Source organism: Pan troglodytes, chromosome 2 (assembly GCF_028858775.2).
Source record: "Pan troglodytes isolate AG18354 chromosome 2, NHGRI_mPanTro3-v2.0_pri, whole genome shotgun sequence".
Taxonomy (NCBI): domain Eukaryota; kingdom Metazoa; phylum Chordata; class Mammalia; order Primates; family Hominidae; genus Pan; species Pan troglodytes.
In genome coordinates this window covers 10,569,518-10,597,311 of record NC_086015.1, presented here as the reverse complement: position 1 = coordinate 10,597,311, position 27,794 = coordinate 10,569,518, and the positions used below count along the sequence as shown (strand labels likewise).

Below are 27,794 nucleotides of genomic sequence, written 5' to 3'. Positions count from 1 at the left end.
CTTTTTTTGTGGAAAACAGAGACACAAACAGACATATTACCCTAGGCCTACACAGGGTCAGGATCATCTATATCACTGTCTTCCACCACCATATCTTGTCACACTGAAAATTCTTTAGCGGGATTAGCATGCATGGAGCTATCATCTCCTATAATAATAATACGTTCTTCTGGAATACCACCTGAGGGACCTGCCCGAAACTGTCTTATAGTACACTTTTTTTTTTTTTTAACGAGTGGAAGAACACTCTAAAATAATGACAGAAAGTATAGTATAGTAAATACATAAACCAGTAACATAGTCATTTAGTTTATCATCATTGAGTATTATGTACTGTACATGATTGTATGGGCTACAGTTTTATACAACTGAAAGCACAGTGGGTTTGTTTATGCCAGCATCACTGCAAACACAAGAGCAATATGTTGCACTATGACATGAGGACATGAGGTGGTAAGAAATTTTCAGCTCCTTTATAGCCTTATGAAACCACCATTGTATATGTGGTCTGTTGTTGAGTAAAACATCATTATGTGGTGCACAGCTGTAGTTATGTGGACATCATGATTCAGGTATTCAATGCCAAGTGTCAAATATCATCCTTTTTTGCTCACTATTGGCATTCTGGCCTCAACCCAAATTAGTTGAGCTCCTGCTTCGTGCAAGGTATCATGATAAGGTTGAAGAGTATGAAGAAGCATCATTGTTCATAGCTTCCAGGATATATAACAAAGTGAGGAAAGTAATCCCTCTGTGAAGATAAAATAATTAACAATTTAAAAAACGAAGAACATAATGTTTTAATAACACCTCCCAACCCATTTTCTTTCACCAGTGATGTGATTTTATTCCTTGAAGTTCTGATATCATATTTATCCCATGAATAGGAAGGAAAATATCACCTAGGAAGATGTCAGGTAGAGCCTCAGAGGGAATGATGAGAAAGAGAGACTGACAGAAGACAGAGGTGGGGAATGTTCAAAAACGAGCATTCCAGCTTTGCCTCTCAGTTTCAAACATTAGAAATGGAGGATATTAAAAACTTCAGAAAGGGTGTCAAAGATGACAGAAAAGGAGATCCCCAGGAAGTACCCCAAATTTTGCTTTAGATCTGTAGTTACTAGGACCGATTATGAATTTTGGAAGCCAGTGACAACTCAATGACCCCAGAGACACAAATATATAGACAGAAATATACATATCTACAGTTGACTCCTGAACAATGCAGGGGCTAGGGGCTCTGAACTCGTATGCAGTAGAAAATTTGTGTATAAAATTTTGACTACCCACAAACTTAACTACTAATAGCTTCCTTTTGACCAGAAGCCTTACCGATAACATAAACCATTGATTAATACACATTTTGTATGCTGTATATATTACATATTGTATTCTTACAATAATGTTAGCTATAGAAAAGGAAATATTATTTTAAAAATCATGAAGAGAAAATTATTTACTATGCATTGAGTGGAAGTGTATCATCATAAAGATCTTCATCCTCATCATCCTCACACTGAGGAGCTGAGGAGGGGAAGGAAGAGGTAGAGCTGTTTTTGCTGTCTCAGGGTGACAAAAGTGGAAGAGGTAGAGGAGATAGGGAGGCAGGAGAGCCAGGCACACTTAGTGTAACTTGTATTGAAAAAAATCCACATGCAAGTGTTCTTACATGGTTCAAACCTGTGTTGTTCAACGGTCAACTGTATATACATATATAAAAATACACGAGTATTATAAATAAGTGTATCATAGGTGATTATTAAAAATGACTATTATGCATTGGTGCTTCCCAGATGATAACCAGTGACTAGAGCTGGTTTACGATAAAGTTCTCACTGGTCTATAGCAGAATGACAAAAATAAGAACAATGTAGTTAGGTTTTCATAAAGTTCAATTCATTTCATGCTTTCCATGATAATTATGATGCTGTAATGCAGGTTATAAAATGATGGCATTATCAGATGATTTGTTCATCAGAAATTATGTTTAAAAGAATGTTAGCAACATTAAGTGACCTTCATATTTTTATTTGTGTGTGAGAGGGGTCTGCTTTTGGCAAACTGTGTTTGTCTATTAAATCACAAGCTCAGGGAACCAGTCATTTTATATAACTGTTTTTCTGGGCTGAATAACGTTCTCCCCACCATGCTAAAGTGTATATGTTGGAAGCTCCAATACCCAGTGTCTTAGCATGTAGCTGTATTTGGAGGTAAGTCCTTTAAAGAGGTAATGAGCTTAAAATGAGGCCATTAGTGTGGGCCCTAATCCAACATCACTGGGTCCTTATAAGAAGAGATTAGGACATAGAGAGAGACACCTGGGGTACATATGCACAGAGGGACTACCTTGTGAAGAAGCAGCAAGAGGGACGCCATCTGCAAGCCAAGGAAAGAAACCTAGAAGGAAACCAACTCTGCCGGCTCTTTGACCTTGGATGTCTCACTTCCAGAACTGTGAGAATATAAATTTATGATGTTGAAGCCACCAGTCTGTGGTATTTTGTTACAGCAACCCATGAAAACTAATACAAGTGTTATTAGGAGTAAGGAGTTGTTTAAATCTGGAGTCAGAGGCTGCCTCAAGGAACAGGTAGGAGGTGAGATAGACCGGATTTATGTGGAAACTAGGAGGAGGGCATTCTAGGAGAGAAGAATGCTGGTAAAAAACATGCAAGAGCTACTCCATGTAGCATCTTAAAATAGGGAAGAATAGTCTAGTTTAACTTGAATAAAGTGTGTAATGAGAGTTCAAGTTGGTGAAAAGTAGGTTCAAGTTAATTTTAAAAATGTTGAATATCATTCATCAAGAATTAAATGTTTAGATTGTGTTAGGCAGCTCCACTGTATACAAATGAGGAGGAAACAGATACTAAGAAAATAAAGGCATCGACTACAAAACATTGTTTTGAGAAGTTTAATAATTAAATGCAAAGAAACATGACAGAATGTCAAGGCATTGATAAAATGTAGAAACCATTACCAAAGAAAGAGTTCACCACTCAGAATTTGAAACCAAAAAGGCTTATTGCTGAAACAAAGGTGAACTATGGTGACCAGGAATTGTTTCATTTGGCAGAGCAAACTGATGATCTACTATGGAATCTGGTAGAAGAATTTGTTTGCAGTTGGGTTGCTAACAGATGTGAAAGTGTGGAAGAAAATGCATGTTGACTTTATCAGTGTGTTTTCTGCTGTTGCCTGATGGGCATGATCGATTGAACAAGTTGTTTGCTTGGCAGTTTACTCGTCACTGCAGCTATAGAAAAATCAGTCATGCCCAAATTGTTTGCGGGCTTCCTTATTTTCAACATGAAGTAATAGCCAAGACTTCATGTCTTTCTTTTAAATGTTGTTTAGTTCAGTCATTCCTCTTCCTACCATTGTTAGATCATGCTGAGAGCTCATCTTTGCTAGATCACACTGAGAACTTACGTGCATCCCCAGCGCTTTCACACCACGTTATTCTCTAGGTCACCCTCAGATTAATTGTGCTAAAATAAGTATTCAATAACATCGCTGTCCTTTCCTACCAACTCTAATAATTCACAACCCTCTAAAAACTAAAATTTGTCCTTCTTGCATCTATACTTTTCATGATGCAGTCCAGCTTGCAATCTAGGATTAGCTTCCTCTATTGCCCACTTCATATACTGAACTTTACTAGGGCATTTTTATCACTGTGCCCTGATATGATACGTTTTAAATCCTAACTTCAAGTTTGTGTTTACCATTTCTTAAAGCAATTTACAATGGCATCCATTTTAAGAGATTTACAAGAATAAAAGCTACAGAGTATCACACAGATTTATGATGACTATGTACACACACAACACACACTCACACTCTATTAAAGTTTATCTTCAAATGCAAGGATCAGACAGTTATCAGTTACCTTAACTTGATACTGTTTTCAATAGCTAGTGCTTTAACTTAAATTATTTAGGAAATCATCTCAAATTACTATAATACTTTAAATTCTCCTCAGAGATACAGAATCCAAGTCAACAAAAACAAAGTGACCTTCTGAAATCAGAATTCAATAAAAAGTAAATCATTTAAAAATAACTCAAAAAAGGCACTGATCTTTTCCCAAACTCCCCACCCCCAATTAGTGGAGTAGCTTAGGTCAGAGATGGATCATCTTATGAGATGGATCATCTTATCTCAACAGATTCATAGGAAAACAAATGCCTCTGAGTTTTTTCTCCCTTTCTTTCTTCATGCTCCATTAAGAAGCAAAAAAAAAAAAACACATTTTCATTTTTCTGCTCATTAAAGAAGAATGAGTGTGGTAGAAAATGAAATTTAGCTCATTTGGACTGTGCTCAATTTAACAAGATTGACCTTTTCTATTCATTTTGATATGGTTTTTGGTTTTAAATGGACAAACAGACTTATTTTCGGGAAATATTGTAATTATTTCTCATCTCAGAAACAGTAAATCTTATGCAGACCAACTGCAGAACTGCCATCACCTTCACAGATGTTTTATCACCTCAAAGTTACCAACATTATATTAAATCTTAATTTTAATTAAAAATATAAAAATCAGCAGACAGATATTTATATAAGTTAAGCTTAATGACAAAGACTGATTCTAGTTTAATTATGTTTTAACTGCAGGATAGTCCAGGTGATATGGCTCCAATGAGTGGAGGAACACCAGGGTTCCTGGTCCTCATGCCGGTTTAGGTAAAATGACAGGGACACACACGGAGTGGTTTTAAGGAGTGGAAAGTTTAATAGGCAAGAAGGAAGGGAGAAGGAAGAAAGAAGAAGCTCCCCTGTACAGACACAGAGGGAAGGGGGCTCCAAAGCTGAAAGATGAGGTCCCCACCTGCCAGGGACACCAGCCAGGTATACATGCAGAGGCTAGAGGAAGCAGTGTTTGATTTGCATAGGGCTCAGGGGATTGGTTTGACTAGGCATGTCATTCATGTAGCCCGCAAAAGAGCTGGCCCTCCCACCCTACTCTTTTAATCTGCAAATGTGGGGTGCCATGATGTTCTACACACGTGGGGATATGTGGGGGTGGCCATGTTGCCAAGGACATGCTGGGCAAGGGCAAGAAGGCCTCCTAATAGCCATGTTGGGTGGACCCAGTTTCTAATGGCTGGTATTTGCATACCAAAGTTTGCCTGCCTGGATCTAAGAGCCTGGGCTTTACAAGAAACTTTTCTGGAGATGCTTTAAAAAACGAAAGCTTCCCAAGGACCCCTTTTCCTCTCTATCTGCCTAAAATAATTTCTTAATAACTCCTAACACACAGGTTGGTAAAAACATGTTTACCATATATATCACAGATGAGAGCTATTACCAGCTTTATCATCTGGATAGCCCTCATGAAGCAACCCAATATTCAAAATATTTTCATGAAGTGTCCACTGTACAACATTTATTGCATAACTGATTGTGACAAAACTAAACAATAAAATAATTTTGTAAAATTAATTTATGTTTTGGTTGGAAAATAGTCACATGAAAAACGAGCAGTTGAATTAAATTAGACAGTAGAAGATAATGGAGGCAATAAATTCACGGAAAGGTTCAGAATATAGAAAGTCACAGAGTTGGACAAACCCAAAGATAAGATTCCAGAAACAAATAAGCCAGTTTCACAAAGTTGGGAAAACCCAAAGATACGATTCAAGAAACAAATAAGCCAGTTTGACAGAAGCAGAAGATGTATTAGAACAACAAAATAACTGGTTAATTATTGGGACCAGATATTAGGGGGTTTGAGGGATCACTTCATAGAATTCGAACTTTGTTCTATATAACACAAGAAATAAGCCAATGTCCTCTGTGAAGAAAACTCAAATAACTTAAGTCACATATAATTCATTAAGACTTCATTACTCAAGCTTAAAACTATTTTCTTATTCTTTCTTTCTTTTTTTTTTTTTTTTTTTGAGACAGGGTCTCACTCTGTCACCCAGACTGGAGTGCAGTGGCGTGATCTTGACTCACCACAACCTCCACCTCCCAGGCTCAAGCAATTCTCCTGCCTCAGACTCCTGAGTAACTGAGATTACAGGCGCATGCCACCATGCCCAGCTAATTTTTGTATTTTTAGTAGAGACGGGATTTTACCATGTTGGCCATGCTGGTCTTAAATTCCTGACCTCAAATGATCCACCTGCCTTGGACTCCCAAAGTGCTGGGATTATATGCGTGAGCCACCGCACTCAGCCCCGAACTATTTTTAAATATGGTGAGAAATTTAGAACATTCCCAGGATTCAGCTAAACCATTAGTATGCTAACTAACAGGTTTCATACCACATTTCTTATGCTTTTGTTTCACCGGCATTTAAAAGACAATGGATTCGAAAAGAAAAATAACTTAGCTTACAAATTAATATGTCCATTAATATCTTTTAAACTTCTGTCTTATTCTTTATATCCACAGTATAATAGCAGCTAGGCCTGGAAGGCAATCACCTAATCCATTCAACTAATACTTGAGTGCCAGGTATTCTCCTAGTCTGGTGATAAAACAGTGAAAAAAGGCCAAAGAAAATCGATAAACAAACAATAGCAACAACAACAATACAGCAAAACAGAAACTGTTCCTGTCCTCAAGAATTTCCATCCTAGAAGACGATCATTAATCAATAATCTTAAGAGTTAATCAACTAGTGATATAAATGCATGATTGTTATGAATGCTGTGAGAAAGATAAAATCATGCAGTTCAGGAATTGACCTAATCAAGGAATGTTTTTTTGGGGGGATGAGATGCTTATGGGGAGAAATTAAAAATGAGAAATAATTAACTAGGTGCGAGGAGAGGTGAGAAATTTTCAGAGAAAGGTAGCAACATGTGCACAGTTCCTGAGAAAGAAGGAGTCATGGTATCACATCACAAAACTGTCCCTATGTTTTGATGTGATTGACAAGCATCTGCACACTTTCTTCAGACTAAATCAGGTCACTTAACTATATATGTAAATAAAGTTTTATTGAAACACAGCCACACCCTTTCATTTGCATGTTTTCCATGGCTGCTTCATCCACTAATGAGGCCACACTGGGTAGTTGTAAGAGAGACTGTGTAGCTAACAAAGACTAAAATATTTGCCATCTGGTCCATTGCCAATCTCTATTATAAGACTCTTAATCAGGTATGCAAAACATTGGCCAGTTGAGGAAAATTTCATCAAGGATCTTGTGACTAAATGGATAACTTCATTCCAAAAGTATTATAATTTTTAGAAATAAAATCGTAAGGAGGTTCCCAAAATATAAATTAGATTAAAATCTATCCTACCTAAAGTAAAGACAGGGGTTCCAGCCCTCTCTACGTGAATATTGAACCAATCAAACAAGGCAAAACACATATTTCAGAAAACACTGCTGTAGACTATAAAATTAAGAAAGTATCCTACATTTCCAAAGCAACCATAGCCATCTATTTTTCTCTAAAACGTTTAAAATAAATTTTCTCATTAAGAAAAAAGTGAATTAATAAAATAATGATCACTATATACTCTACAAATAAATTCAATGCTTAACATTTTGCCATATTTTGATATGCCACATTAAGTATTGTGACTGTGTGTTAACAAACTTATTTTATAGAATTTATGTAAGCTGCACATATCATAATCCTTCATCCATAATATCTTTAGGATGCCTTCCTTACAAAGGTATTCTCCTACATAATCACAATGTCACTATCATATCACAAATAAAACAGTAATTTTTTAAATAGTTAATATATAGTCAACATTCAATTTTAACCCATTTGACTTTGGACAACTATGAAAACCATTCATTGAATTAAATTATTTCCCTTTGGTCTATATTATCCTGTGACAGGTATCCATTTGCTTTCTCATTATATTGACTTTTGGTACAGAGCAAAACAGTTATTTTGCAGAACATCTTACATCTAGAATTGTCTCATGTTGTCTGTCTTTTAGCATTTTTATTCTTTCTTCATTTCCTGGAAGTTTGATTGCAACATATTGAATAAATACTAGCTCATGTGTCTAGAGTGATGCTTTTTGGAAAAAAAGAAAAATGGGAGACAAGAAAATAAAAACAAAAACCAAAAGACAAAAACTTAAATCTCCTTGGAAGCAATGTTATATTAATTTTTACCTTGAATATTTTTAATCAAATGGAAATAAGTATTCAGTCTGCTTTTTTAGAAGAAGCTATATTTTACCCTTAGTTAATGAGGTGAAGTGCTTCTTTATAGGAAATTCAGTCAATAAAATAGAAGGACAAATAGTATTAAAAAGTCACCATTTTACAATACCCAAGAAATGATTGATTGAGCAAAGGACAACCAAAAGATACTAAAACTATTCGATGCCAGTGAAACAGGAGAGTTCCCTTTACCTCTTCATGGGACTTGTGACAGAGGTGGCTTGTTTACTCGGCTGCCAGTCTCAACCCCTTATGGGAGGGAACATGCAAGCAGATGGGTGCGGGAAAAGGAGCAAATGAACATTGGAACTGCCAGCCACTTCTCTCTGGTGGCAGTGTCAAAGTGTGTTACAATGATCTTTTAGCTCCGTCTTATGGGAGGTGGTGCCTTGTGACCCCCCCAGAGTCCCAGAAGGCATGTTACCAGCTCAGTGGGCCTTTTGTCTCATTGCATGGGTTGGCTGCCCTCTGTCAGCGAGGGCAAAGGGCGAGCGTGACAGCCTTTTTGGGTTCCCACACCTAGGGCATCCCAAATTCTTGTCCAATGCCCAAGAGGAGTGAGGTCACATGGATTCGAAGGATGGTGAATGTGGAGATTTTATTAAGAGGTGGAAGTGGCTCTCAGTGGGATGAGGAGCTGGAAAGGGGATGGAGTGGGAAGGTGATCTTTCCCTGGAGTTTGGCCAAACTCCTCTCGGACCGTCCCCAGCCAAACTCCTCTCCATGCTTCCTCTCTTCTTGATGTTCAGACACTTCTCCCTTCTGTCCTTCTCTGCCACACCACTCTCTTCTTCTGTCAGTGGAACCTGGGGTTTTTATGGGCACAGGATAGGGCATGTGGTGGGCCAAAAGGCAACATTCAGGTGAGAAAACAGGGATATGAAGTTCTCATTTAGGGCTGTAGGTCCAGTCTTGAGGGTGGAACTCTAGCCATGGACCCCACACTTTTCTACCCAGCATTGCCCTGCCTCTTGTCCATATCATAAGGTTGTTGCAGAGCCAGTTCCTAGGCCAGGACCAAAGAAATCCCTCCATCCCCTTCCAGAGTATTTATTCATTGCAAGGGGAAAAATACAGCCTTAGACTAGAAAAAAGTCTGCTGGCACCACTTTAGTTTATGAAAATTAGCATCACTGGCTGATTTTATGGCCTCCTGATATGGTGCAATGTAAAATACGCAGAATCACCTATGGAAAATTTCTGCCAAACATTTATTTATCTGACTATTCAAAAGAAGCTCATAAAAACAACTGGACAAAAACAGTTTTGCAAGTTTTATATATACTTGAAATGATGATTAATCATTCTGATAATAAGTGTGACTATTCTTTTCACAGCTGACCTGGAAATTAACTAAGAATGTCTCATAGTCTAGAGAAAAGAACAGTGAACTATATGTAAGGAGTCTCATTTCCATGTTCAAGCCATTTTTAACTAAAAAATCCTGGTGACCTTCAGCACCGCCGTTCTTTCTCAGGCCTCCAATTCCTCCACTTGTAAAAGAAATTTTGAGTAACGTTTCTCTTACCTCATGTATTAAAGTTCTATAGACTTATATCTCAGGAAATAGTCTGGAATACACAGTTTAATGTAGTGGTTAAGAGCAGAGATTCTGGATGCCAAACCCTAGCTTAGCCACTGCCATACTTCTCTACACCTCAGGCCACTAACCCATAAAATCGTGGTATCACAATCACTTTACCTGCTTCATAGTGTTATTGCAAGACTTCATTCAGATAATGCAGATAAAATGCTTAGAAAAACCTCTGTTTTGGTACTAGTACTATGCTGTTTTGGTTACTGTAGCCTTGTAGTATAGTTTGAAGTCAGGTAGTGTGATGCCTCCAGCTTTGTTCTTTTGGCTTAGGATTACCTTGGCGATGCAGGCTCTTTTTTGGTTCCATATGAACTTTAAAGTAGTTTTTTCCAATTCTGTGAAGAAAGTCATTGGTAGCTTTATGGGGATGGCATTGAATCTGTAAATTACCTTGGGCAGTATGGCCATTTTCACGATATTGATTCTTCCTACCCATGAGCATGGAATGTTCTTCCATTTGTTTGTATCCTCTTTTATTTCCTTGAGCAGTGGTTTGTAGTTCTCCTTGAAGAGGTCCTTCACATCCCTTGTAAGTTGGATTCCTAGGTATTTTATTCTCTTTGAAGCAATTGTGAATGGGAGTTCACTCATGATTTGGATCAATGGAACAGAACAGAGCCCTCAGAAATAATGCCACATATCTACAACTATCTGATCTTTGACAAACCTGAGAAAAACAAGCAATGGGGAAAGGATTCCCTATTTAATAAATGGTGCTGGGAAAACTGGCTAGCCATATGTAGAAAGCTGAAACTGGATCCCTTCCTTACACCTTACACAAAAATCAATTCAAGATGGATTAAAGACTTAAACGTTAGACCTAAAACCATAAAAACCCTAGAAGAAAACCTAGGCATTACCATTCAGGACATAGGCATGGGCAAGGACTTCATGTCTAAAACACCAAAAGCAATGGCAACAAAAGACAAAATTGACAAATGGGATCTAATTAAACTCAAGAGCTTCTGCACAGCAAAAGAAACTACCATCAGAGTGAACAGGCAACCTACAAAATGGGAGAAAATTTTCACAACCTACTCATCTGACAAAGGGCTAATATCCAGAATCTACAATGAACTCCAACAAATTTACAAGAAAAAAACAAACAATCCCATCAAAAAGTGGGCAAAGGACATGAACAGACACTTCTCAAAAGAAGACATTTATGCAGCCAAAAAACACATGAAAAAATGCTCACCATCACTGGCCGTCAGAGAAATGCAAATCAAAACCACAATGAGATACCATCTCACACCAGTTAGAATGGCGATCATTAAAAAGTCAGGAAACAACAGGTGCTGGAGAGGATATGGAGAAATAGGAACACTTTTACACTGTTAGTGGGACTGTAAACTAGTTCAACCATTGTGGAAGTCAGTGTGGCGATTCCTCAGGGATCTAGAACTAGAAATACCATTTGACCCAGCCATCCCATTACTGGGTATATACCCAAAGGACTATAAATCATGCTGCTATAAAGACACATGCACACGTATGTTTACTGCAGCACTATTCACAATAGCAAAGACTTGGAACCAACCCAAATGTCCAACAATGATAGACTGGATTAAGAAAATGTGGCACATATACACCATGGAATACTATGCAGCCATAAAAAATGATGAGTTCATGTCCTTTGTAGGGACATGGATGAAATTGGAAAACATCATTCTCAGTAAACTATCGCAAGAACAAAAAACCAAACACCACATATTCTCACTCATAGGTGGGAATTGAACAATGAGATCACATGGACACAGGAAGGGGAATATCACACTCTGCGGACTGTGGTGGGGTGGGGGAGGGGGGGAGGGATAGCATTGGGAGATATACCTAATGCTAGATGACGAGTTGGTGGGTGCAGCGCACCAGCATGGCACATGTATACATACGTAACTAACCTGCACAATGTGCACATATACCCTAAAACTTAAAGTATAATAAAAAAAAAAAAAAAGAAAAACAACTACTGCATAGGAAGCATTCCCAACTCTGGTTCCCGAGTAGCTAATTTCTCTTTTTTCTGTAGAGATGGGATTTGCCATATTCCCCAAACTAGTCTCAAACTCCTGGGCTCAAGCAATCTGCCTTCCTTGGCCTCCCAAAGTGCTGGGATTACAGGCATGTGCCACCTTGCCCAGCTTAAGTGATATACTTCCTGATAGTGGAAATCAATTGCTGGAGCATCTAGCAAAGCTTTCGACAGGACAGACTTGGACATCACTGCTTTCATTCTTTACCCTTTACCATGTTTTCTGTCCAGAACACAAACACAGTGCCAGAAAGTGCAGCAGCCATCTTGTGAATGTGAAGTTAAAAGCCAAGGTCTTTTGGATGGGAGAGGAGATGGAAGAGCTGGGTCCCTAATAGGACCATTGAACACCTACAGTAGTCATACTATATGCTTGATTTCTCATTATATGAAAAAACAAGTCCTAAAGTGTTTAAATCATGATTAATTTGGTTTTCCATTGTTTGCAATTGAAGGAATCCCAAATGATATACTTACTCTACTTCATTTAATGTCATAAAAACACTAAGAGGGAGGTAAGATTATTACCGCTGTCTGACACTTGCAATAAATATATTCTTTAAAAACCTTGTTTTGAAAGGAGCTGTAAAGATTGATCCTATCTACACATTTCATTAAGATTTAAAACTTTATTTTGCTGTATAGGTTCAAAGATAATTATCTTGCATTCCAATTTGTATACACTTCAACAGAAACTATACCAGCAGCAAACTTAGGTGTGTTAATACAAATGACTTACCTTCAAAGCTGTTACAACCACCAATGTCTTATTAGATGTTCAAAAGACTATGAGAAAGGTCTACTGAATTAATGGGAGGATTTGCAGAAACATAAATAAGAGTTTACTGTGGCTTATGAATTGTAAAGACTTTAAGAACTGTCTAGAAGATTCATCCCATCATGACAAAAGCAATCCATAATTGTTCAGGCAATTTAATAAGCCAAAGAAAACTTTGACAGTGTGATAGATACTAAAATATATTTATCATTCAGTCCTGGAATATGGAGTCCACTCTTGGGTATGTTTTGGATATCTGGCTCTATCTTATGCTAAATAAATATGCTAGCATTGCTCATCTTTTTATGCTGTTAAGTAAACATAATAAAAATGCCAGTTGAAACTCAGTTTTGAGTAAAATTCAAAGTTACTCCCACTGCAGACGATGCCAAAAGGAATGTAAAGGCAATTTCTATAACTTGAAGCCTTTTGTTGCAGTTTGCTGAGTTTCAAGAGTATTTGCTTTTAGTTTTTTCTTCACCCTCCCAACCTATAAATTTTTCTCTGCTTCTTTTCCTTGAAGTTTCTTTCCTCAATATCCTACTCCCAACCACACAGTTAAATATAGTCACAGAAATCCTTCCCCTGGTCAGCTCACCTTCAAGACCGATAAATAATAGAATCACCATCTAAAAAAAATTTGCAAAGCTCTTTTGTTATTAAAATTTCAGCAGTGTCCTGAGTCTGTACACAGTAAGGTTTAGGAAAAATTATTTTCATTCTAAGGCATCCCAGAAGCCCTAGAAAGCCAATAAGTGGTGTATTTTTGTTTAACACAAAATTCTCAATTATGATAGATTTTTCACAAAGTGTTCTGTCAACTCTTTCCACAAACAACCGAAGTCGAATTTTTATTTTTTTAAGACGGAATCTCGCTCTGTCGCCAGGCTGGAATGCAGTGGTGCCATCTTGACTCGCTGCAACCTCCGCCTCCCAGATTCAAGCAATTCTCCTGCTTCAGCCTCCCAAGTAGCTGGGACTACCTGTGTGCACCACCACGCCCAGCTAATTTTTATATTTTAGTAGAGATGGGGTTTCATCAGGTTGGCCAGGGGGTCTCAATCTCTTGACCTTATGATCCACCCACCTTGGCCTCCCAAAGTGCTGGGATTACAGGCGTAAGCCACTGTGCCCTGCCTTCCAAAGTAGAATTTTTATATTCGGCTATACACTTTTAAGTTGTATGGTATTCAGAAGATAGAGAAGGGTGAAAAGAGAATGTTCCAAAATGTAAAAGCGTAATGTAAAAATAGATGTTTTGACTAATTCAACCCAAAGCTATTTCAATTATCAATAATAAACAATTTTTAAAATTTGTTCGTGTCCTTGGAAGTATGCAGAACACTTCGTTCCTGACAAAAGCATGGCAAGGTATGTGCAAAGAGGTACTACAAGTGTTTACACTGTCTATTCTTCTGACACTATCTTTCATTCACTACATCCTAGTAACATTGGGGTACAATATTTGGAATGACAAAATAAACTTCGCTTCTCTATATTCTACCCCCTTGATCCTGAGGAATATTCTCACATTGGAAACTTGGCACATTTGTGCTTTCCCATGGACTGCCCCAAATGCATACACATACATACATGCAAGCCTGAGTCCTGAACTAATTGGATTCCATGATAAGCAAAGAAAACCATAAGCTCTGAGTCCACCATATCCACCACCTCTTCCTTATCAAGTCTGTAGCTAGAAGTAAGATGAAATCTCTGTCCTCCCAAAATTCAAATTCTAGTGGAGAATAAATATATTAAACAACTAAAACAAGGAAACAAATACATGATTTAATTTTAAACAGTACTAATTTCAATTAAAATATTAAGAATACCAATGAGGTTGGGATACCACATTAAAAAGTAAATTCACTGAAGTCTGTATTTAAGAGAGCCACAATTGAATATGTATCTAAATTGTGTGTGTTGGGGAGGTAGGATATTCCAGTGCATGCACTTGGCTACTTCAAAAGCTCCAAGGTGAGAATGAAGCTAATGAAATTTAGAAACAGAAACAAGACCATTGTGGCTGGAAAAGAAAGACCCAGCAGGAAAATAAGTGGTAAGAGATAGGCCAGGGCTGGCTTCCACCAGGCTTTGTAGACTATGAAGATGTGGGAGATTACTGGAGAATCTCACATAGAGGAGAAATTAGATCTTACTTGTATATTAAAAAGGCTTTTCCCTGCTGTATAGGGATGCAATTATGGGGATAACTTACAGAGTTACACTGAAGAGCTCACATATGTAAAGGATTAGACCAGTGTGTAGTATATGGTAGGAACTCAGTTAATATTAGTGCATTATTATTTATTTGTTATGATGATACAAGACCACAATATATTCCAAATCTATAGAGAGGAGAGTGACCAAAGTTTTAGAGTCTTATAAAAGAGAGACACACACATTTATAGAATACACAAAACTGAAGAACTATCATAAAGAATTAGAAAAAATCATGTAATTGTCATTTCCTCTTTCAGGCACAAGTGTTAACAGTTTTTTTTTTCTTCTATCTTTTTTTTTTTTCTGTGCAATCTATACAGCTGAGCTCTTGCTGTGTACACACTGCGGTATGCTGTTAGGCTTTTACAGATTAATTAAACTGGGTTAAGCTTTAGGAGTTTCTAACTGCTCTCATAATCTCTTTCCAGAAACAAGGTACTATACAAAATCAATAGCATTACCTTCACATATTTGTTTAACTGTCGCACACGTCATACATTGAGTGTGCATGTCTTCTCACGGGAGCCTCAGCTCAACTCTCTGATGTGGGAAAGGCAAACTAGAATTTTTATTACAATTTAACAGTTGGGTAAACAGACTTCAGGAGCTAATTGGAGGAGTTGTAGCTCAAATAACATGTGGAAAACTGGCATCTAAATCTCAGTTCTTTTTGTTTCTGGCCCATTGACTTTCTCACTGGTCCCACCATTGTCTCCTTCCTCAGCTCATCCTCACATCCTTTCTACTCAACTCACTATGGACCAGCAGTGTTGGTGTCGCCTTGCAGCTTGCCTGAAATGTGGACTCTCTGGGCTCCTATCAGATCCACTAATGCAGGATGGGCCATTGAATAAAACCCTTAGATGATTCCTCTAGGCATTAAAGTTTGAGAAGCATGAAAAGCACACCTCTAATCTCTTATAGAAAGAGGCTAGAATGATCAAGATAACTAATGTGGACTGGGAACAGTAGCTCATCCCTATAATCCCAGCACTTTGGGAGGCTGAGTCAGGAGTATCATTTGAGCCCAGGAGTTCGAGACGAACCAAGGTACATAGCCAGAATTCATCTCTACTAAAAAAAAAAAAAAAATTATCCAGGCATGGTTGCAAGCCTCTGTTGTCCCAGCTACTTGAGAAGCTGAGGTGGGAGCATAGCTTGAGCCTGGGAGGTTGAGGCTGCAGTGAGCTGTGATCATGCCACTTTACTCCAGCCTGGACAACAGAGTGAGATCCTGTCTCAAAAAAGAAATAAAAAAGATAACTAACTTGATGACCATGCCTAACCACATCTGCACCCTAAACACGAGGACTTATTAGTTTCATACAGAAGACAGGAAAAATCGTAATTTGGGGCTATAAATGTCTTACTGACCATACTTTTTTTTTTGGTCTACTAAAGTACAGATTAAAGCCATTTATTCACTTAGCTGGAAACTATCAACTAAAGTGGCCTGCAGAACTGGCATTTAAAAATAATTCTTGCCTATAGATAACTAGTTTGTGTACAAAAATGATATTCATGAAGAAATATTTATCTCATCATTGATTATTTTAGCAAAAAGCTGTTAAAACTCTAAATGTGGGATTGCTGGCAAGATGGCCGAATAGGAAGAGCTCAGGTCTGCAGCTTCCAGCAAGATCGACACAGCCGGTGGGTGAATTCTGCAATTCCAACTGAGGTACCCAGTTCATCTCATTGGGACTGGCTGGACAGTGGGCGCAACCCAAGGAGGGCAAGCTGAAGCAGGGCGTGGTGTTGCCTCACACAGGAAGCTCAAGGGGTTGGGAAACTCCCTTTCCCAGTCAAGGGAAGCCATTAGGGACTGTACCGTGCACTCTGGCCCAGATACAACAGTTTTCCCATGGTCTTCGCAACCTGCAGGCCAGGAGATTTCCTCTGGAGCCTACGACATCAGAGCCCTGGGTTTCCAGCACAAAACTGGGTGGCCAATTGGGCAGACACTAAGGTAGTCACAGGAGTTTCTTTTCATACCCCAGTGGTGCCTGGAATGCCAGCGAGATAGAACCATTCATTCCCTTGGAAAGGGGGCTGAAGCCAGGGAGCCAAGTGGTCTGATTCAGCGGGTCCCACCCCCATGGAGCCCAGCAAGCTAAGATCCACTGGCTTGAAATTCTTGCTGCCATCACAGCAGTCTGAGCTCGACCTGGGACGCTCAAGCTTGGTGGGGGGAGAGGCAACCACCATTGCTGAGGCTTGAGTAGGCAGTTTCACCTTCACAGTGTAAACAAAGCTGCCAGGAAGTTAGAACTGGGTGGAGCCCACCACAGCTCAGCAAGGCCGCTGTGGCCAGACTGTCTCTCTAGATTCCCTTCTATCTGGAGAGGGCATCTCTGAAAAAAAGGCAGCAGCCCCTGTCAGGGACTTATAGATAAAATCCCCACCTCCCTGGGACAGAGCACCTGGGGGAAGGAGCAGCTGTGGGTGCAGCTTCAGCAGACTTAAACGTCCCTGGCTGGCAGCTCTGAAGAGAACAGCATATCTCCCAGCACGGTGTTCAAGCTCGGATAAGGGACAGACTGCCTCCTCAAGTGGGTCCCTGACCCCTGTATATCCTGGCTGGGAGACACCTCAGAGCAGGGGCTGACAGATACCTCATACAGGAGAGCTCTAGCTGGCATCTGGAAGGTGCCCCTCTGGGACAAAGCTTCCAGAGGAAGGAACAGGCAGCAATCTTTGCTGTTCTGCAGCCTCTGCTGATGATACCCAGGCAAACAAGGTCTGGAGTGGACCTCCATCAAACTCCAGCAGACCTGCAGCAGAGAGGCCTGACCATTAGAAAGAAAACTAACAAAAAGAAAGGAGCATCACACCAACAAAAAGGACATCCACTCAGAGACCCCATCCAAAGGTCACTGACTTCAAAGACCAAAGGTAGATAAATCCATGAAGATGGGAAGAAACCAGCATAAAAAGGCTGAAAACTCCAAAAACCAGAATGCCTCTTCTCCTCCAAAGGATCACAACTCCTCGCCAGCAAGGGAGCAAAACTGGACAGAGAATGAGTTTGATGAATTGACAGAGGTAGGCTTCAGAAGGTGGGTAATAACAAACTCCTCCAAGCTAAAGGAGCATGTTTTAACCGAATGAAAGGAAGCTAAGAACCTTGAAAAAAAGTTAGATGAATTGCTAACTAGAATAACCAGTTTGGAGAAGAACATAAATGACCTGATGGAGCTGAAAAACAGAGCACGAGAACTGTGTGAAGCATACACAAGTATCAATAGCCAAATCAATCAAGCGGAAGAAAAGATATCAAAGACTGAAGATCAACTCAATGAAATAAAGATAAAAGACAAGATCAGAGAAAAAAAAAAGAGTGAAAAAGAAATGAACGAAGCCTCCAAGAAATATGGGACTATGTGAAAAGACCAAATCTACATTTGATTGGTATACCTGAAAGTGACAGGGAGAATGGATCCAAGTTGGAAAACACATTTCAGGATATTATCCAGGAGAACTTCCCCAACTTAGCAAGGCAGGCTAACATTCAAATTCAGGAAATACAGAGAACACCACAAAGTTACCCCTTGAGAAGAGCAACCCCAATACACATAATCATCAGATTAACCAAAGCTGAAATGAAGGGAAAAATGTTAAGGGCAGCCAGAGAGAAAGGTCAGGTTACCCACAAAGGGAACCCCGTAAGTCTAATAGCAGATCTCTCTGCAGAAACCCTACAATCCAGAAGAGAGTGGAGGCCAATATTCAACATTCTTAAAGAAAAGAATTTTCAACCCAGAATTTCATATCCAGCGAAACTAAGGTTCATAAGTGAAGGAGAAATAAAATCCTTTACAGACAAGCAAATGCTGAGAGATTTTGTCACCACCAGGCCTACCTTACAAGAGCTCCTGAAGGAAGCACTAAACATTGAAAGGAACAACTTGTACCAGCCACTGCAAAAACATACCAAATTGTAAAGACTGTCAACGTTATGAAGAAACTGCATAAACTAACGGGCAAAATTACCAGCTAGCATCATAATGGCAGGATCAAACTAACACATATCAATATTAATCTTAAATGTAAACAGGCAAAGTGCCCCAATCAAAAGACACAGACTGGTAAATTGGATAAAGAGTCCGGACACATCAGTGTGCTGTATTCAGGAGACCCATCTCACGTGCGAAGACACACAAAGGCTCAAAATAAAGGGATGGAGGACTATTTACCAAGCAAATGGAAAGCAAAAAATAGCAGGGGTTGCAGTCCTAGTCTCTGATAAAACAGACTTCAAACCAACAGAGATCAAAAGAGACAAAGAAGGCCATTACATAATGGTAAAGGGATCAATGCAACAAGAAGAGCTAACTATCCTAAATATATATCCACCCAATACAGGAGCACACAGATTCATAAAGGAGGTTCTTAGAGACCTACAGACAGACTCCCACACAATAATAGCCAGAGACTTTAACACCCCATTGTCAATATTAGACAGATCAACGAGATAGAAAATTGACAAGGATATCCAGGACTTGAACTCAGCTCTGGATCAAGTGGAACTAATTGACATCTAAAGAACTCTTCACCCTAAATCAACAGAATATACATTCTTCTCAGCACCACATCACACTTATTCTAAAACTGACCACATAATTGGAAGTAAAACACTCCTCAGCAAATTCAAAAGAATGGAAATAATAACAGTCTCTCAGACCATAGTGCAATCAAATTAGAACTCAGGATTAACAAACTCACTCAAAACCACACAACTACATGAAAACTGAACAACTTGCTCCTGAATGACTACTGGGTGAACAACGAAATGAAGGCAGAAATAAAGATGTTCTTTCAAACCAATGAGAAAAAAGACACAACATTCCAGAATCTCTGGGACATATGTAAAGCAGTGTGTAGAGGGAAATTCAGAGCACTAAATGCCCACAAGAGACAGCAAGAAAGATCTAAAATCAACACCCTAACATCACAATTAAAAGAACTAGAGAAGCAAGAGCAAACAAATTCAAAAGCTAGCAGAAGATAAGAAATAACTAAGGTCAGAGCAGAACTGAAGGAGAGAGAGACACAAAAACCCTTCAAAAAAATCAATGAATCCAGGAGCTGGTTTTTTGAAGAGATAAACAAAATAGATAGACCACTAGCCAGACAAATAAAGAAGAAAAGAGAGAAGAACAAAATAGATGCAATAAAAAATGATAAAGGGGATATCACCACTGATTCCACAGAAATACAAACTACCATCAGAGAATACTATAAACACCTTTATGCAAATAAACTAGAAAATCTAGAAGAAATGGATAAATTCCTGGACACATACACCCTCCCAAGACTCAACCAGGAAGCTGAATTCCTGAATAGACCAATAGCAAGTTCTGAAATGGAGGCAGCAATAAATAGCCTGCCAAACAAAAAAAGCCCTACACTGGACAGATTCACAGCCGAATTCTACCAGAGGTACAAAGAGGAGCTAGTACCATTCCTTCTGAAACTATTCCAAACAATAGAAAATCAGGGAATCCGCCCTAACTCATTTTATGAGGCCAGCATCATCCTCATACCAAAACCTGGCAGAGACACAACAGAAAAATAAAATTTCAGGCCAATATCCCTGATGAACATCGATGCAAAAACCCTCAATAAAATACTGGCAAACCAAATTCAGCAGCACATCAAAAAGCTTATCCACCACGATCAAATCGGCTTCATCCCAGGGATGCAAGGCTGGCTCAACATATACAAATCAATAAACGTAATCCATCACATAAACAGAACCAATTACAAAAGCCACCTGATTATCTCAACAGACACAGAAAAAGCCTTCAACAAAATTCAACAACCCCTCATGCTAAAAACTCTCAATAAACTAGGCATTGATGGAATGCCTCAAATATAAATAATAAGAGCTCATAAATAATAAGAGCTGTTTATGACAAACCCACAGTCAATATCATACTGAATAGGCAAAAACTGGAAGCATTCCCTTTGAAAACCAGCACAAGATAAGGATGCCCTCTCTCACTACTCCTATTCAACATAGTATTGGAACTTCTGGCCAGGACAATCAGGCAGGAAAAAGAAATAAAGGGTATTTAATTAGGAAAAGAGGAAGTCAAATTGTCTCTGTTTGCAGATGACATGACTGTGTATTTAGAAAACCCCATCATCTCAGCGCAAAATCTCCTTAAGCTGATAAGCAACTTCAGCAAAGTCTCAGGATGCAACATCAATGTGCAAAAATGACAAACATTCCTATACACCAATAACAGACTAACAGAGAGCCAAATCATGAGTGAAGTCCTATTCACAATTGCTTCAAAGAGAATAAAATACCTAGGAATCCAACTTACAAGGGATGTGAAGGACCTCTTCAAGGAGAACTTCAAACCACTGCTCAATGAAATAAAAGAGGACACAAACAAATGGAAGAACATTCCATGCTCATGGGGAGGAAGAATCAATATCTTGAAAATGGCCATACTGCCCAAGGTAATTTAAAGATTCAATGCCATCCCCATCAAGCTACCAATGACTTTCTTCACAGAATTGGAAAAAACTACTTTAAAGTTCATATGGAACCAAAAAAGAGCCCACATTGCCAAGACAATCCTAAACCAAAAGAACAAAACTGGAGGCATCATGCTACCTGACTTCAAACTATACTACAAGGCTACAGTAACCAAAACAACATGGTACTGGTACCAAAACAGAGATATAGACCAACGGAACAGAACAGAGCCCTCAGAAATAATACCACCCATCTACAACCATCTGATCTTTGACAAATCTGAGAAAAACAAGAAATGGGGAAAGGATTCCCTATTTAATAAATGGTACTGGGAAAACTGGCTAGCCATATGTAGAAAGCTGAAACTGGATCCCTTCCTTACACCTTATAGAAAATGAGTGAACTCCCGTTCACGATTGCTACAAAGAGAACAAAATACCTAGGAATACAGCTTATGAGGGATGTGAAGGAACTCTTCAAGTAGAACTAGAAATCTCTGCTCAAAGAAATAAGAGAGGACACAAACAATTGGAAAAACATTCTATGCTCATGGACAGGAAGAATGAATATCATGAAAATGGCCATACTGCCCAAAGTAATTTATAGATTCAATGCTAGCCCCATCAAGCTACCAATGACTTTCTTCATAGAACTGGAAAAAACTACTTTAAATTTCATATGGAACCAAAAGGAGCCCACATAGCCAAGACAATAGTAAGCAAAAAGAACAAAGCTGGAGGCATCACACTACCTGACTTCAAACTATACTACAAGGCTACAGTAACAAAAACAGCATGGTACTTGTACCAAAACAGATATATAGACCAATGGAACAGAACAGAGACCTCAGAAATAATGCCACACATCTACAACCATCTGATCTTTGACAAACCTGATAGAAACAAGCAATGGTGAAAGGATTGCATATTTAATAAATGGTGTTGGGAAAACTGGCTAGCAATATGTAGAAAGCTGAAACTGGATCCCTTCCTTACAAAAATTAACTCAAGATGGATTAAAGACTTAAACGTAAGACCTAAAGCCATAAAAACCCTAGAAGAAAACCTAGGCAATGCCATTCGGGACACAGGGATGGGCAAAGACTTCATGACTAAAATACCAAAAGCAATGGCAACAAAAGACAAACGGGATCTAATTAAACTAAAGAGCTTCTGCACAGTCAAAGAAACTATCATCGGCGTGAACAGGCAACCTACAGAATGGGAGAAAATTTTTGCAATCTGTCCATCTGACAAAGGGCTAATATCCAGAATCTACAAAGAACTTAAACAAATTTACAAGAAAGAAACTAACAAACCCATCAAAAAGTGGGCAAAGGATATAAAGAGGCATTTCTCAAAAGAAGGCATTTATGCAGCCAACAGACACATGAAAAAAAGCTCATCATCACTGGTCATTAGAGAAATGCAAATCAAAACCACAATGAGATACCATCTCATGACAGTTAAAATGGCAATCATTAAAACGTCAGGAAACAACAGATGCTGGAGAGGATATGGAGAAATAGGAATGCTTTTACACTGTTGGTGGGAGCGTAAATTAGTTCAACCACTGTGGAACTCAGTGTGGCGATTCCTCAAGGATTAGAACTAGAAATACCATTTGACCCAGCAATCCCATTACAGGGTATGTACCCAAAGGATTATAAATCATTCTACTATAAAGACACATGCACACATATGTTTATTGTGGCACTGTTCACAATTGCAAAGACTTGAAACCAACCCAAATATCCATCAATGATAGACTGGATTTAGAAAATGTGGCACATATACACCATGGAATACTATGCAGCCATAAAAAGGATGAGTTCATGTCCTTTGTAGGGACATGGATGAAGCTGGAAACCATCATTCTCAGCAAACTAACACAAGAACAGAAAACCAAACACTGCATGTTCTCACTCATAAGTGGGAGTTGAACAATGAGAACACATGGACACAGGGAGCGGAACATCACACACTGGGGCCTGTTGGGAGCGGGATGGGGACTAGGGGAAGGATAGCATTAGGAGAAATGCCTAATGTAGATGACAGGTTAATGGGTACAGCAAACCACCACGGCACATGTATACCCATGTAACAAACCTGCACGTTCTGCACAGGTACCCCAGAACTTAATGTATAATAAAAAATAAAATAAATAAATAAATAAATAAATAAAAAGGAGGTATGAAATATAAAAAAACTCTAAATCTGGTCACACAAAACATGGGATATTTGTATAGTGGCAAATAATGCAGTCATTTAAAAGGATGTAATATTACGGAACACCTCCTTGGTGTTGCTAAGTGAAGAAAAGCAAGATGCTTGGTGTGTGTGTGAAAATGTATTTAAAGACATAAATATGACCATAAAGATATGGAATATTTCTTGAAGCATACACAAGATACTAGCAATTTATTTTTGTTGGAAGGGAACAGAATGACTGTGGACAGGGGGAGGAGACCTACATTTCACTGTACATGTTTTTTATATATTTCAAACACTGTATAATGTGCATATATTACTATTCTATAATATCAAATAAACACCTACAGAAATATTTTTAATTTTTTTTTATTTTCAGAGACAAAGTTTTGCTATGTTTCCTGAACTGGAATGCAGTCACCACTGGATTCACAGGAATGATCACAGCTTACTACAGACTCAGACTCCTGGGCTCAAGTGATCCTCCTGCCTCAGCCTCCAGTCCCCAGTCCAGTGGCTGAGACTACAGGTGCAAAACATCATGCCCAGGTTAGAAATCATTTTTATTCAGGATAAGGAAAATGAGGGAGACTAATTTAATTATCATGTATGGTGACAAATGTTAACCTTCACAGGACATCAAAGCAGAGAATAGTAAAAACAAGCAATTTAACAATTTGTGTCCATTTAGTTAATTAGTTGAGTGACTTTAGTTGACTCTTTTTTCGTGTTATTTTCAAGTGTCAGTAATACTTTTATTTTAGAGGAGAGCAAACTCTCCCTCCTCTCTACTATCTTATAATACTGTGAGGATGAATTAAGGAAGTAGATGGGAAAATTCATTATAAACTGGGATATGCTATACAAAATTAAGTCTGTATTATTAAGCCTGGATGTTTAACACTTTGATATTCTCTAAATGGAACCACATCAAATATTAACTACATTCTTTATTATTCCTCTTCAATACAACCTACATTTTGGTAATGAGTTTTCCGGAATCACAAATCTTAATATGAATCTGTCTAAAAAATTCCAGGGACATGTTAGCTTCATTTGACATCACAGCTCCACAGTGCTCTTGCACAACAAAAAAAATTGAGCTTTTCTTTCATTTTAATTTTTTAAAACATTCTGTCTGTTCCAATTTAACTGGTGTATTTTCTTTTTCCTTGAATAGTATCTTCAGTTTTCTGACTCCAAGTTGTTAGAAATTGGTTTGTGGCAAGAATAGAAAAAAATCTGTTCTTTCTTATATGCCAAATGTAAAGTGCACAGACTTTGAGGGTGAGGATGAGGAGGTGATTATGGTGATGATGATGTGATACTACAAAGTATTTCCTTACACATGCTAGGATAAGTGGCAAGTAAAGCTGACCTGAAATACCTTTAAATGCCTCGATTTCTTTCCTACTCCAGTGACACCAGGGAGGCTATCAATATCAAAAGAGGGTAGGTTTTGTACTCTCCTTCTAGATTGTCTGTTTCCCTTCCTCTGATGGTAGAAAATCTTTAAGGACCATTTTAAATGCAACTTCTTTCTAGAAGCCATTTCCAATGACCTCAATTTAGACTTTCTCTGAATCACTACTGTATACTCTACTTGTCTTCTAATGTATTCTGTGTTATAATGCACGGAGTTATATTTGATCTCCTACTAGAGTGTGTGCTCTGTGAGGACAAGTTTGTGTGTTGTTCATCTTTACATCTGCAAAAGCATTTTATACAGAGTAGACATTCAACAAAATGTTAATTCATCAAATCATACAAGAAATAAAAAGCCTCTCCATTCAAATCTACTTCTATCGATGTGTTAAAAAAAATTCAGTCTCTAAGTGAAAAACAACTAACTACAGAAAAAAAATGTCAGATCAACAAAAGCATTGCTTTTATAAAGACCTTCTCTGCACAGGGAATTTATTTTCTGCAGCTACCCTTTTAGTGAATTTTGTCAAAAAAAAAGAGCACTGATTGTATAAACTAAGGCAAATTATTTTCAAAACCTTGCAATACATACAGATTAGCAGGTTATTTTCAAATTGCTAGCTTGCTTGGGTTCTTATTTGCATTTGTTTAAAAGTTCATCCTCCTGTATACATGCATTTATTGAAAAATAAAATGCTCAAACAATTTCAGACAAACATAGAATAGTGATTTTTCTTTCAAATTTGAATCCCACCCGAATGGGAAAATGCAGTGACATTAGTCACTAATGACTCAATCAAAAAATGATTTAAGGCAAATTAACAAAGATGAAAGTCAGATTTAGACTCGCTTAGTCTGTCTAGAAAAGTTGAAGAATGAAAGCCAGTAAGTGCTGAAATTTTGAAAGATATTACATATTTAACTCATAATCTCTAGCTTTATTTTCAAAATCATTTCAGAGAATTATGTTAAAGTGCACCAAAACTTATAGACAATTTTTCTAGTATAAAGACTGAGTCAATATTCATCAAGCCTCCATATTGAGCAACTCTAAAGAGGTATCTGTTGTATACCTGACTCTCAGGTATACCCAGTGAGTCACTAAATAGAATGTAGTGATTTGGCTCTAATCATGAGTCGCTAAATAGAATTTATAAAGATGAATGGAGAACTGAAAAGATGAAACTCCAGCCAGTAGCTTCTACCACCTTACTTAGCTATGATTTTACTTCAAGCCTTAACTTTAACCTTTACTTAGCCAAACCTCGTTCTTTCTATGCTTATCTTCACCATCCTTTTAACTTGCCTGAGGGAGTTATCTCCTTCATTACTAAATAAGAATTGCAAAAAAAACAAAAAACAAAAAACAAAAAGCAACTCTAGCTAACTCCAACAAACAAAGCAATTTACTGTTAGGAGAAGGTGGAACTAGCTTCCAAGCACTCTGGCTTTCTAGGAGGCAGAATAGATGATTTTTCCAGGATGAGACTGATTTGACAAATGACTCCATCCCTTTTTTTTTGCTTTGGTGTCATGGATGCTCAAGAGTTGGATTTATGAGAAAGAGTACTTAAGTAGTCTAGTTTGTTGTCATATGCCCCTTCCCCGTCAGAGAAGTCAAGGCAGCTTGACTGATGAAATTGATACAGTTAATAAAATTGTATCCCATGGGTAACAGGGCCATAGGAGCTTCCCATTTGGAGGCGCGGGGAGTGAGGAGCCATCTGTTTACGTTCTCTCTGACCCAAGCCCCTGACCATTTATTTAAAATGTGGAGTCCTAACTAGGGAAAAGGAGTCAGGCTCGTGGGAGCAAAGGGAAAGCAAAGGGAGAAAGCAGATGAGCTATGAGTCTGCCTTTCTTTATGGTCCAAGACATGTAGGCCTCTTGCATCCAACCTATCATCAGACACCTGCAAGCTCACTGCAACCTTCGCATTATCGATACGGCACAAAGCCCTCTTCAACAGACAGATACACATTATTCTATAAAATCTCCAGCAAGCCTTTGTTTCCTTGCAGTCAGCCTCTCTTCTGCTGATCCTGCCCGTTGAGAGAAGGCAATGTATTTTTCTACTTTCTTTAATAAATATGCCTTTCTCTACCTACAATTGTCTTGATAAATTATTTTACCCCTGTGCCACCGGCCCAAATAGTTGTTGCTCCCCCTCGACATAAAACTTCTTTTCATAGCCATTAAAAGCTCAAATTTGCAATAAAAGAAATTTTTACACTTGAAATAAAGAAAAACACTGCAGAGTTTCAGGTCTCCCTGCCTTTGCTCATGTGACTCCCTCTGACTGGAACACCATTAATCTTCGCTGGGTGAAATTCCAGCCCTTCTTCCAAATCCATTTCAAATAGTACCTCCTCTGTAATGATTTTCCTGACCTCTCCATGAGGAATTGATCAATCCTGCTCCTGTACTTCCAAAGTGCATTCTCCATAACCCTATGGACTTGCCCCAGCGTTAACAGTTAATTATTTAAGTCTGCTCTTCGTGATGGGATCGTGAGGGCGCTGAAGCTACGTATCTGGCTTCAGGAACACCTCCGATCATGTGCTCCAACCTGACCAGCAAGTCTTCCACAAATGTCCCTTGAAGATGTTAATAAAATTTTTAGGGTGGTAAACTGAAAAGTTTCTTCCAGATATTCTCTGATTCTATTCTGTATATATGCTGGATATAATTACAAAATAAGCATGATTTAAAAACCCCACTTACAAACCACAGGTCATTTTGAGAATTAGGTTGAGTTACTTTAACAGTTCCACATGGTGTCTATCATGATAATTATTTTAAAAAGAACCAAAAATAATGTATCAGGAACTCCAAATTCTCTAGGCTAGACTTTACAAAGAAGAAATTCAATAAA

General features: G+C 38.4%; 1 long non-coding RNA gene across 1 annotated transcript in view; it reads right to left on the bottom strand.

The window, feature by feature from the left end:
- Window positions 1–336: 336 nt before the first annotated feature.
- LOC129143475 (uncharacterized) overlaps window positions 337–27,794 on the bottom strand; it is a 432,563-nt gene continuing 405,105 nt past the window's right edge. The window contains exon 4 of the long non-coding RNA XR_010155488.1: window positions 337–751. This is a non-coding gene — a long non-coding RNA (uncharacterized LOC129143475). The remainder of the gene's footprint in view (window positions 752–27,794) is intronic.